General features: G+C 38.1%; 1 non-coding gene across 1 annotated transcript; it reads right to left on the bottom strand.

Annotated features, from left to right (window-relative positions):
- Positions 1-5,665: 5,665 nt before the first annotated feature.
- Positions 5,666-5,772, bottom strand: LOC141635131 (small nucleolar RNA R71). The gene has a single exon (XR_012539835.1). It is a non-coding gene; the product is annotated as a small nucleolar RNA R71 (small nucleolar RNA).
- Positions 5,773-9,693: the final 3,921 nt, after the last annotated feature.

The raw sequence follows: 9,693 nt of genomic DNA, 5'->3' as shown, positions 1-9,693 counted from the left end.
TCGGTTTATGGGAGAGGAAGAAGGAAGCTTATTATCTCTCTAGAATTCTTATTTTAGATGAGTGAAAAGTATGAATGAATAATACAATAACATTATTGTATATTAGGTAAAATTAAGAGGAAAAACCAAGTGGTTTTCCTCTCTCAAAACCGGGTGGACTAAGGGGGTGGAGGGAGCCAATGCATGCACTTGTTTATCTTCACAAGGTAAACTTGGGTTGCATGGCTACTTAGGCAAGTAATCATTATGTTTACCACTAATAATATAAACACAATATTTAGCTTAAAACTCCTCCCATTTTCGGCACATTGGATAATATGGGATCCATTTTATTTTTGTCAATTTGTCTTATTTCACATGTCATATGTCACATAAATTTGTTATGTATTTTTAACATATTACAAAAAAAACGTATTAGTAAAAATACGTCATATACAAAAATCGACTTAGTAATTCTTAATTACTTGTACCAAAATATTTTACCAATTATAAATCACAATAAATTGTATTTATAATAATTCATTCAAATTCAATTGTTACCTTAAACAATTATTTCATCCGAGTAATGATACGATTCAATTACTCAGACCGTATTTCATTTAATCACATTTCAATGAAATACGTAAATATAACTTCCAAAATCGTCCGTCAATTTTCAAGTAATTTAATTAACTCGTAACGTTATACGATTAATTAAATGGTGAATTAAGAGTGTTGCCCTATAGGTATGACCTAGGGATCAACTGATCACCACCGTCGCACGACAGTAATGTCAAACTCTAGTCCGCCAATCATTACCGATATATGTTGATCAGTTGACAGTAAAATATTACTTCCCAATTGTATTCTTTATAATGAGATTTAAACATGTGATCATTATGATCAACAGTCGTGATCGCATTATTGTCGGAGGACACATATTCCAACATATAGAGGGTAGAGCATTGCAAGGTTGAGCCTGCATAGGGGCCCTAAAAAAATTGGACTGGTAGAAAATCAGCTCCTCATCACCTACCTGAAAAGTTAGAGTCTTTCCCCCGACATCGATTACTGCGCGAGCGGTAAATAAAAATGGTCGTCCTAATAGGATAGGAGTGTAAGAATCTTAGGGGATGTCTAAGACTAGAAAGTCAACGGGAATAAAGAATTTCCCGATCTTTACAGGTACGTCCTCTAAGACACCTATGGGCCGTGATAAAGTACGGTCGGCCATCTGCACAGTCATGTTGGTATAGTGAAATTTGGTCAAACCCAGTCTCTTAGCGAGAGACAATGATAGGACACTCACACTAGCTCCCAAGTCACATAACGCATTATCAATCAAATGGGTCCCTATATGGCATGGAATAGAAAAGCTACCCAGGTCAGACAGTTTGGGTGGTGTCTTATTTTGAATTAGGGCAGAGCCCACTTCAGTTAAAGCTACCGTTTCATGATCATTAATATGTCTCTTACGCATTAATATTTCTTTCATGAATTTCATATAAGAGGGTACCTGGGTTAGCAATTCGGCGAAAGGAACGTTGACGTGAAGGCTCTTCAAAATTTCAGCGAACTTACCAAACGGTTGTTCGGCTTTCCTGTTCTGCAATCGCCTCGGAAAAGGGACCATGATGGGAATTTCTAAACCTTCATTTCTTTTTTCCAAAGAATCAACACGATTAGCATCATTTCTTTTCGATCAAGAGCCATTTTCCTTCGATCGAGTGATTTCTTCCTCATTCCTGTTCGATTGAGTACTTTCTCTTACTCGATCGAAAGCTTCCTTTTCAGCATTGCTCGATCAAACATCTTCACCCTTCGATCGAGTAATTTCCACAGCAAATCCCTTCGATCGACCTCCAGTGATTAGTCGATCGAACACTTTTCTCGGATTCAGCATTGTTTCGTTCAAAGACGACTGTTTCTGCACAGCAACATCAATTTCGTGGTCTGATTTAACACTTCCAGTCGGCATTTTAGGTCCTTCATAGGAAAGACCACTCCTCAGATTAATTAAATTCACCGTCTCATGATGTTTCTTATCAGGTTATGACGGTAATGACCCGGCTGTCTTGAAGCTTGATTGGTGGCTAGTTGAGCTATTTATGACTCAAGTGACTTTATTGATGCATCTTTTTGTTGGTCACTTTTGTGCAATTGGATTGTCAATGACTAAATCATCGAATTTAACTCAGCCACATCACTTATACCACTGGAAGAAGCACCTTGTTGCGGCGGTGGGAAAGATGAAGGCTTTTGAAAGCCTTGTTGAGCTTTGTGAGGTGGAACATAAGGTTGTTGTTGCTGCGGTGGAGGTGTAGGATTCAATACATTCTGACTCGTCCATCACAAGTTAGGATGGATTCCACTCTGATTGTTGTAATAGGAGCCCCCTTGCCTATATTGTTGAAAGGCAAAAACCTGCCCCTTCTCAGCTAGACAGTCTACAGCAGTATGACCGTCATTACTACCACATATCTCACATGAGACAGTCTCTTGTCTAGTCAACAAGTGAACTGTTTGTTGATCTCCAGCAGCCTGCAACTCCAATTTGCCAAACCTGGCATTCACTGCTTCTAGTTGAGCCACAACTGCACTATCAACTGAAGAAACTATTCTAATTCCTCCTCTTGGGTTCCCATATTCAGCACAATGGGTAGCCATCTTCTCAATGATTCCCCAGCCCTTGTCATCGTCGATATTCTTCTAGAATCGACCATTGGATGAAACATCCAGAATAGCACGGTGATCGTCATACAACCCATTATAGAATTGGTTGCACAAGACCCACTGATCGAAATCGTGATGAGGAACGGGCTGCACAAGTTTCTTGAACCGACCCCACGCCTCGTACAAGTTCTCGTCAGGAGTTTGCTTGAAACTTGTAATCTTTCCCTTCAATTAATTAGTTCTCTGCGGAGGAAAGTACCCTTTATAGAAGGCTAGAGCCAGGGTCTCCCATTTAGTAATCCCAGCTAGAGTCCTATCAAGATTAATGAGCCACTCTCGGGCTCCATCAGTCAGAGAGAAAGGAAATAGAGCCTCCTTAATCTTATCCTGCGTCACTCCCTTAGTAGCAGGAATGGTAGAATAGTAATCAGTGAAGACTTCCATGTGCTTTCGCGGATTCTCACCAGCTACTCTGCGGTACATATTACTTTCGACCAGATTAATATAAGATGGCCGAATGTCGAATGTACTCCCATCCTCTGTTGCAAGGGTAAAACCTGATGCGACTCATATTTGAGCATATTTAGTCCCTAAATTAGCCTCGTTCCTATGCTTTTTAGTGCATAATTAGGTCATTTACTATATTTAGTTTCCCATTTTGCATATTCTTTGAGGTTATGTTGCCTTGGTAGGAGAGGAGTACAAACCTTGCATTTTCATGGCAAAATGGAGCTAAATTGATCCAATTCAATGACCAAGCATCAAAGGGAATACGATACTAGAAGGCCTATGTAAATAATAAATTATATTGGGCAATGATGATAGGATCCTTGCATCCTCAACAAGATCCCCGAGGATTATTGAGGAAAGAAGAAAAGAGAAGTGCCTAACCCAGGATCCGAGCGGCTCCCTGCCAATCCGGGCGTCTCTATGCCCACCAATCCGAGCGTCCCGATGCTAAGACGCTCATCTTGAAGCCAAGCAATCCGAGCGTCTCTGCCCTGATCCGCTCGGATTCCCTTGCAGACTCCATCGTGTCTACTGCCTAGACGCTCGGGACAAGCATATTCTTTGGGGACAAACAAAACGGAGATGAGCATCTCCTTGGAGAGGAGCATTTCCTCAACTTTTCTTAAGGGTCTTAGTAGTCATTTAAGCCCTTAGTAACCCTAATCCTTATACCTAATATTTAGTATAAATACCCCATTGTACTACTTAGATTAAAATCAAGTCTTAATACTCTTTTATCTCATCTTAATACTCTCTTAATCTTGTAATCAACTCTTAATTTAGCATTAATACAAATTTCATTTCTTAATCTTTCCTTAATTTCTCTATTGTTCATAATTTATTTTGGGTAATTAGAAGATTATTTGGGTTTATTTAGAGGATTGACAACCTTCCATCAATCATCAAGTACTTCTATTATTCTTTGCTTTATTATTTGGAATCATATTTATAGGTATAATTCTCTCTTAATCCGTTTTTAATTATTGTTAATCATCTTCATTTGTTCATCATGTTTTGCCTTATTAGTATGATTGACAACCTTGTTATCATGTTAAACTTGATAATGAGTGAGTAGTTTCCTTAACTAGGGTTAATGGGGAATTAGGGGAAACCAACAAGGGGATTGATTCATGCTTAATCTAATGTGTTTTCGTAATTAATTTGCTTGCTTGTTGTGATTTCAACTTATGCACATGTTATGTTTGATGAAATGCCAGCCTATGAATCCTTGCAATTTTTACCCATCATTTACCTTTTCAATGAGACTTGTAAGACATAAACCAACTCGAGTCTCATTAGACCATGCATATAGTTGGATAGGGAGGATTAAGTTGACTTGTAGGTGTTGTACAATCTAATCGATTCGGCTCCGGGATCCGAACCTTCTTAGGGATTGTAAGATATACACTAACTCGATCCCATCACAACAATAAGTGCTTGCATCTAGTAGAAAACATGTTTGTACGATCAAATCCCATGAATCCCCTATGAACCCATGACAACCTAGTGCTTTTAATCAATTGTTTACATCTCATTTTAATCATCTTGCTTGTTTTCATTGCTTTGCTTTTATAATGTTGATTAGTTTAGTTTATCTCCTACCTCAACCCAATTGTGACACCCTTACACACAACCATTTGCAATCGAAAATCCTACATCAATACCCGTACCTTGGGATCCGACCTTTACTTACCTCTTTACTAAGAGTAAAGTAGTTTGTGAAGTTATAAATATTGTTTTGGTCAAGGTAACTTTTGACGACAAGTAACAAAACCGGCGAACCAAAAAATGGCGCCGTTGCCGGGAACGGTGTTAACTTGATTTGATTTTCTTTGATTGTTTTTAGTTGTGTCTTTCTTTACCTTGGGGAAGTCAAACTCCTTAAGGTTTGTTCTAATTGTTTTCGAGTTGTTTGATATTTTGCATGTCTAGAAGATCACAAGGTAACTTGTTACCCATTGATCTTGAAATTGAAAGAACTTTGACCAACAATAGAAGACTTGCTAGAAATACTTTGAGAGGTATTGGTGAGATTGTGGACATTAAACCAAACAATATTGAGTTTACTAACCCTTTTGCAAGAGAAGGAGAGTATAACCCAACACAAAACCAACCACAAAATCAACCCACAATGCCTAAATTTTTATCACATTCCGTACCAACTGAGGAGAACCTACCAAATGGTACTCCTACACCACAACACTTAACCGGTAATTTCATTGCAAAATCCGCATTTATACAATCAGTTGAGAAAAGTCAATTTGGGGGGATGCCTAGTGAAGACCCTCATTCTCATATGGAGACTTTTTGTGACTTTTGTGATGCGATTTCTCAAACCGGAGTTACTCAAGACCAAATTCGATGGGTCTTATTTTCTTTTTCTTTGATTGGTTCCGCAAAACAATGGTTGAATAGCCTAGATAAGGCTACTCTTGGTATTGACTCTTGGAAGAAATTGGCACTTGCTTTCTATAGAAATTTCTATCCTCCGGAAAAGACTAACATGTTGAGATCCCAAATCACCGGGTTCAAACAAAGGGATGAGGAATGCCTGTATGAAGCATGGGAGAGATTCAAGGATACTTGTCGATCTTGTCCACACCATGGACTTAGCAAGTGGTTCCTTGTACAACAATTTTGGAATGGTCTATATGAAGACTCCCGAAACATTCTCAATATGGGATCCAATGGTATGTTTACCAAAGTTGATGATAATCAAACATAGAACAAGATTGAGGAAATGGCGGTCCATAACTCACAATATAGTAGACCTCGGAAGGCTACTAGAGAAGGCAAGCATGAAGTGGACTCTATTACTCAATTGGGTGCTTAACTTAATGCTCATATTGACACCATTAATTTGAAGTTTGAGAAGGCTATAGCTAAACTTGAAGAGGCCTCCAAATCACCTAAGCAACATGTTAATGCCATGGTGGCATCTTCTGTTGGAATATGTGTCCTCCGACAATAATGCGATCACGACTGTTGATCATGATGATCACATGTTTAAGTCTCATTATAAAGAATACAATTGGGAAGTAATATTTTACTGTCAACTGATCAACATATATCGGTAATGATTAGCTGACTAGAGTTTGACATTATTGTCGTGCGACGGTGGTGATCAGTTGATCCCCTAGGTCATACCTATAGGGCAACACTCTTAATTGATCATTTAATTAATCGTATAACGTTACGAGTTAATTAAATTACTTGAAAATTGACGGACGATTTTGGAACTAAAATTTACGTATCACATTGAAATTGATTAAAATGAGATACGGTGTGAGTATTTGAATTGTATCATTACTCAGATGAAATTATTGTTTAAAGAAACAATTAAAATTGTATGAATTATTATAAATACAATTTATTGTGATTTGTAAATTGGTAAAATATTTTGGTACAAGTAATTATGAATTACTAAGTCGATTTTTGTATATAACGTATTTTTATTAATACGTTGATTTTTAATATGTTAAAAATACATAACTAATTTATGTAACATATGACATGTGACAGAAGACAAAATTGACAAAAATAAAATGGATTCCATTTTATGTATGTACCGAAATTAAGGGGAAGTTTTGGCTAAAATTGTGTTGTTTAAATTAGTGGAAAACATAATCATTCACTAATAGCCTAGCCATGCAACCCTAGTTTGCATTGTGAAGGCAAACAAGAGCATGCATTGAGTCTCCTTTCTTCCCTCCTCTTCCCTCCTACCCAGTTTTACCAAAGAAAAGGCAAAGGGTTTTTGTCTTATATTTTTTGATATACACTACATGTATGAGTGTTCATTATTCATTCATTCTAACTTATCAAAAATTAATATTTTAGAAAGAGAAAATACTTCCTCTCCTATTCTCTCTCAACCGGTTTTTGGGAGATTAAAAACCAAATTGTTTTGGGTCATTTTTCTACAAGATTAATATTGTACTAGTATCTATAATATTAATTTTAATTAAGAGAAAGCTTTGGGTATAAATCCTTGGGAGAGATCCTACACTTGGGTCTTAGTTCCTCCAAAAGGGAAAGCTCAAGAACAAGAGAGAAAGGTGATCTCTCTTGTGCCCATTAAACCGAAAATCACAATGTAAGAACAATGTTTCTTCCTTATTTTGTTTTAATGTTTGCATGCATAAGATCAATCATTAATTTTATGACAAATTAAATTATAACATATATGAATATCTAAGTATATAGATCTGCTTTTCCTTCATCTTCATCAATTCCAAGTGGAGTATGTGAGAGTTGTGGAACTTTGGGACATGACCAAAGTGAATGTAGGGGAACAAGTGAACAAGTGAATGCTTTCCAAGCATACGATCAGAGTGGTACCCCTTATTCCAACTATTACAATGAAAACAGCAAATTCCATCCCAACCTCTCATACAAAAGCCTAAATATTCAAAACCCTCAAACAACATACACCCCACCTCCAATGAGAAACCAAGCTCAAAGACCCTTTTACAATCAAAACCAAGGTTATCAAAATCAACCTCCATACAATCAAACAAATGACCAAGGTTTTGATGTTCAAAAAGCGGTCCTCCAAATGCAAAAGAACCAACAAGAATTTTTCACTCAAATGCAAAAGGATAGCCAAGTAAAAGACATCACCATTAACAACATACTAGATCACACAAAGATATTGGAGACCCTAATGTCTCAATTAGTATCTTCTAGTACACAAAGACAAAAGGAGCAATTGCCACCTCAAGGCAATCCCCCAAGACAAGAGTCGGTGAGTGCCATCCATTTAAGGATGGTACGAGGTATGAAGGGCCAAAGAGGCCAGTTGATGAAGATGTTGTGAATTCTAGTGACAAGAAAAGAGTTGTTGAAGACTCTAAGAAAGAAGAAGAACCCACCACCATTCAAGAAGTTTCAAAGGAGAATGAAGAGAAGGCTAAGGAGAAAGAGCCTATTGTGATTCGGCTTCCATTTCCAAGTCGTCAAGCCAAGCCTAAGTTTGATGAAAAACTTGGGAAGTTTATGGAGATTGTGAAGAACTTGGAAGTCTCAATTCCATTACGGAATTGATCAATCACGTTCCGGCCTATGCGAAATACATGAAAGATAATCTTACAAAGAAGAAATCCATCCGGAAACTTGAGACTATTGCTTTCACTAAGGTGAGTAGTGCCATACAACAAGGAAGTTCACCTCCAAAACTAAAGGATCCGAGACGTTTCTCTATTCCATGCACCATTGGCGATACTACAATCAACAAAGCTCTATGTGACCTTGGGGCAAGTGTGAGTGTCATGCCATATTCGGTGTACAAAAGGTTAGGAATGGGAGATCTCAAGTGCACTAATATCACATTTCAAATGGCAGATTGATCAACGAAGACACCTTTAGGGGTATGAGAAGATGTGCCGGTAAGAATTGGCAAGTTCTTTATCCCGGTGGACTTTGTTATTGTTGACATGGAGGAAGACTCCAACATTCCTATAATTTTAGGAAGACCTTTCTTACACACCACGGGAGCGGTGATTGACGTGAAACATGGAGAGCTCACACTCGAAGTGGGAGATGAAATGATCACTTTTAATCTTGACAAGACAATGAGAGCTCCCCGACTACATGAGCCATGTTTCATGGTTGATCATTATAGCCGAGAAGGTGATAGGAAGAAGTTGGCATCTCAATGTAAAGAACAAGCTATGGGTAAAGAATCGCCACCCATATGGGAGAAGAAAATGGGTAATCTCCAAGATGCTCCATCTAAAGAGCAAGAATTTTTCAATAAGAATGAGAGCTTGAATAGCTCACCACCACTCATGACAAGAGAAGAAGATGGCCTCATTAGCTATAATGACAAGAAGAAAGAGGAGTTGTTCTCATCAACTCATGATACTATTGGGAAACAAGTAGACGAAGTATGCGGTCTTTGGGATGATGAGTTTGAAGGGATATTCAATCATTATATTGGTAATGCTATGACCCAAGACCACAATGAAGAACAATATGTGCAAAGGTCTATTGAAGATCTTTATCATAACAATGAACAAGCTTTTGACTACTTCTTCAAGGTGTTGAGCAACATCAACAACACCTTGGCTATGCCCCCTTGACATCTCATACATGGATGAGAGTTTGGTGGAGTCCTCCCTAAACCACCATTTGTAAATATTCTAAGCCCTTAACTCGCATTTTACTTATTGTATTGCATTTTTGTCAATTTGAATTGGATTTGTATTTTTATGCCTTGATCAAGGTTTTCATTCGAGAGAGAGTGAGGGAGGGACTTAAATGTTTATTGATGAGTAGTGTTTTGACATAGTGTGGGGATAGCAATTGCCTAGGATATCCAAGACTTCGTAGTGCCCCCACAGTGAAGACCAAGGGAATGAAGAGTAAATGACACGGGTTATGAAATACTCACGGGTGGAACTGAATCCGTGAGGTAAAGGGACAATCCGAGTGGCCCGACAAGAATCCGCTCGTCCTAAAGAAAATCCGAGCTTCCTGGGAAGCAGACGCTCGTCCTGGGAGACCTGGAGAAGAAAATTTTTGGTCTGA

This window comes from Silene latifolia, chromosome Y, assembly GCF_048544455.1.
Source record: "Silene latifolia isolate original U9 population chromosome Y, ASM4854445v1, whole genome shotgun sequence".
Classification (NCBI taxonomy): Eukaryota; Viridiplantae; Streptophyta; class Magnoliopsida; order Caryophyllales; family Caryophyllaceae; genus Silene; species Silene latifolia.
The sequence above is the reverse complement of the archived record's forward strand: the minus strand, read 5'-3'. Positions and strand labels throughout refer to the sequence as shown.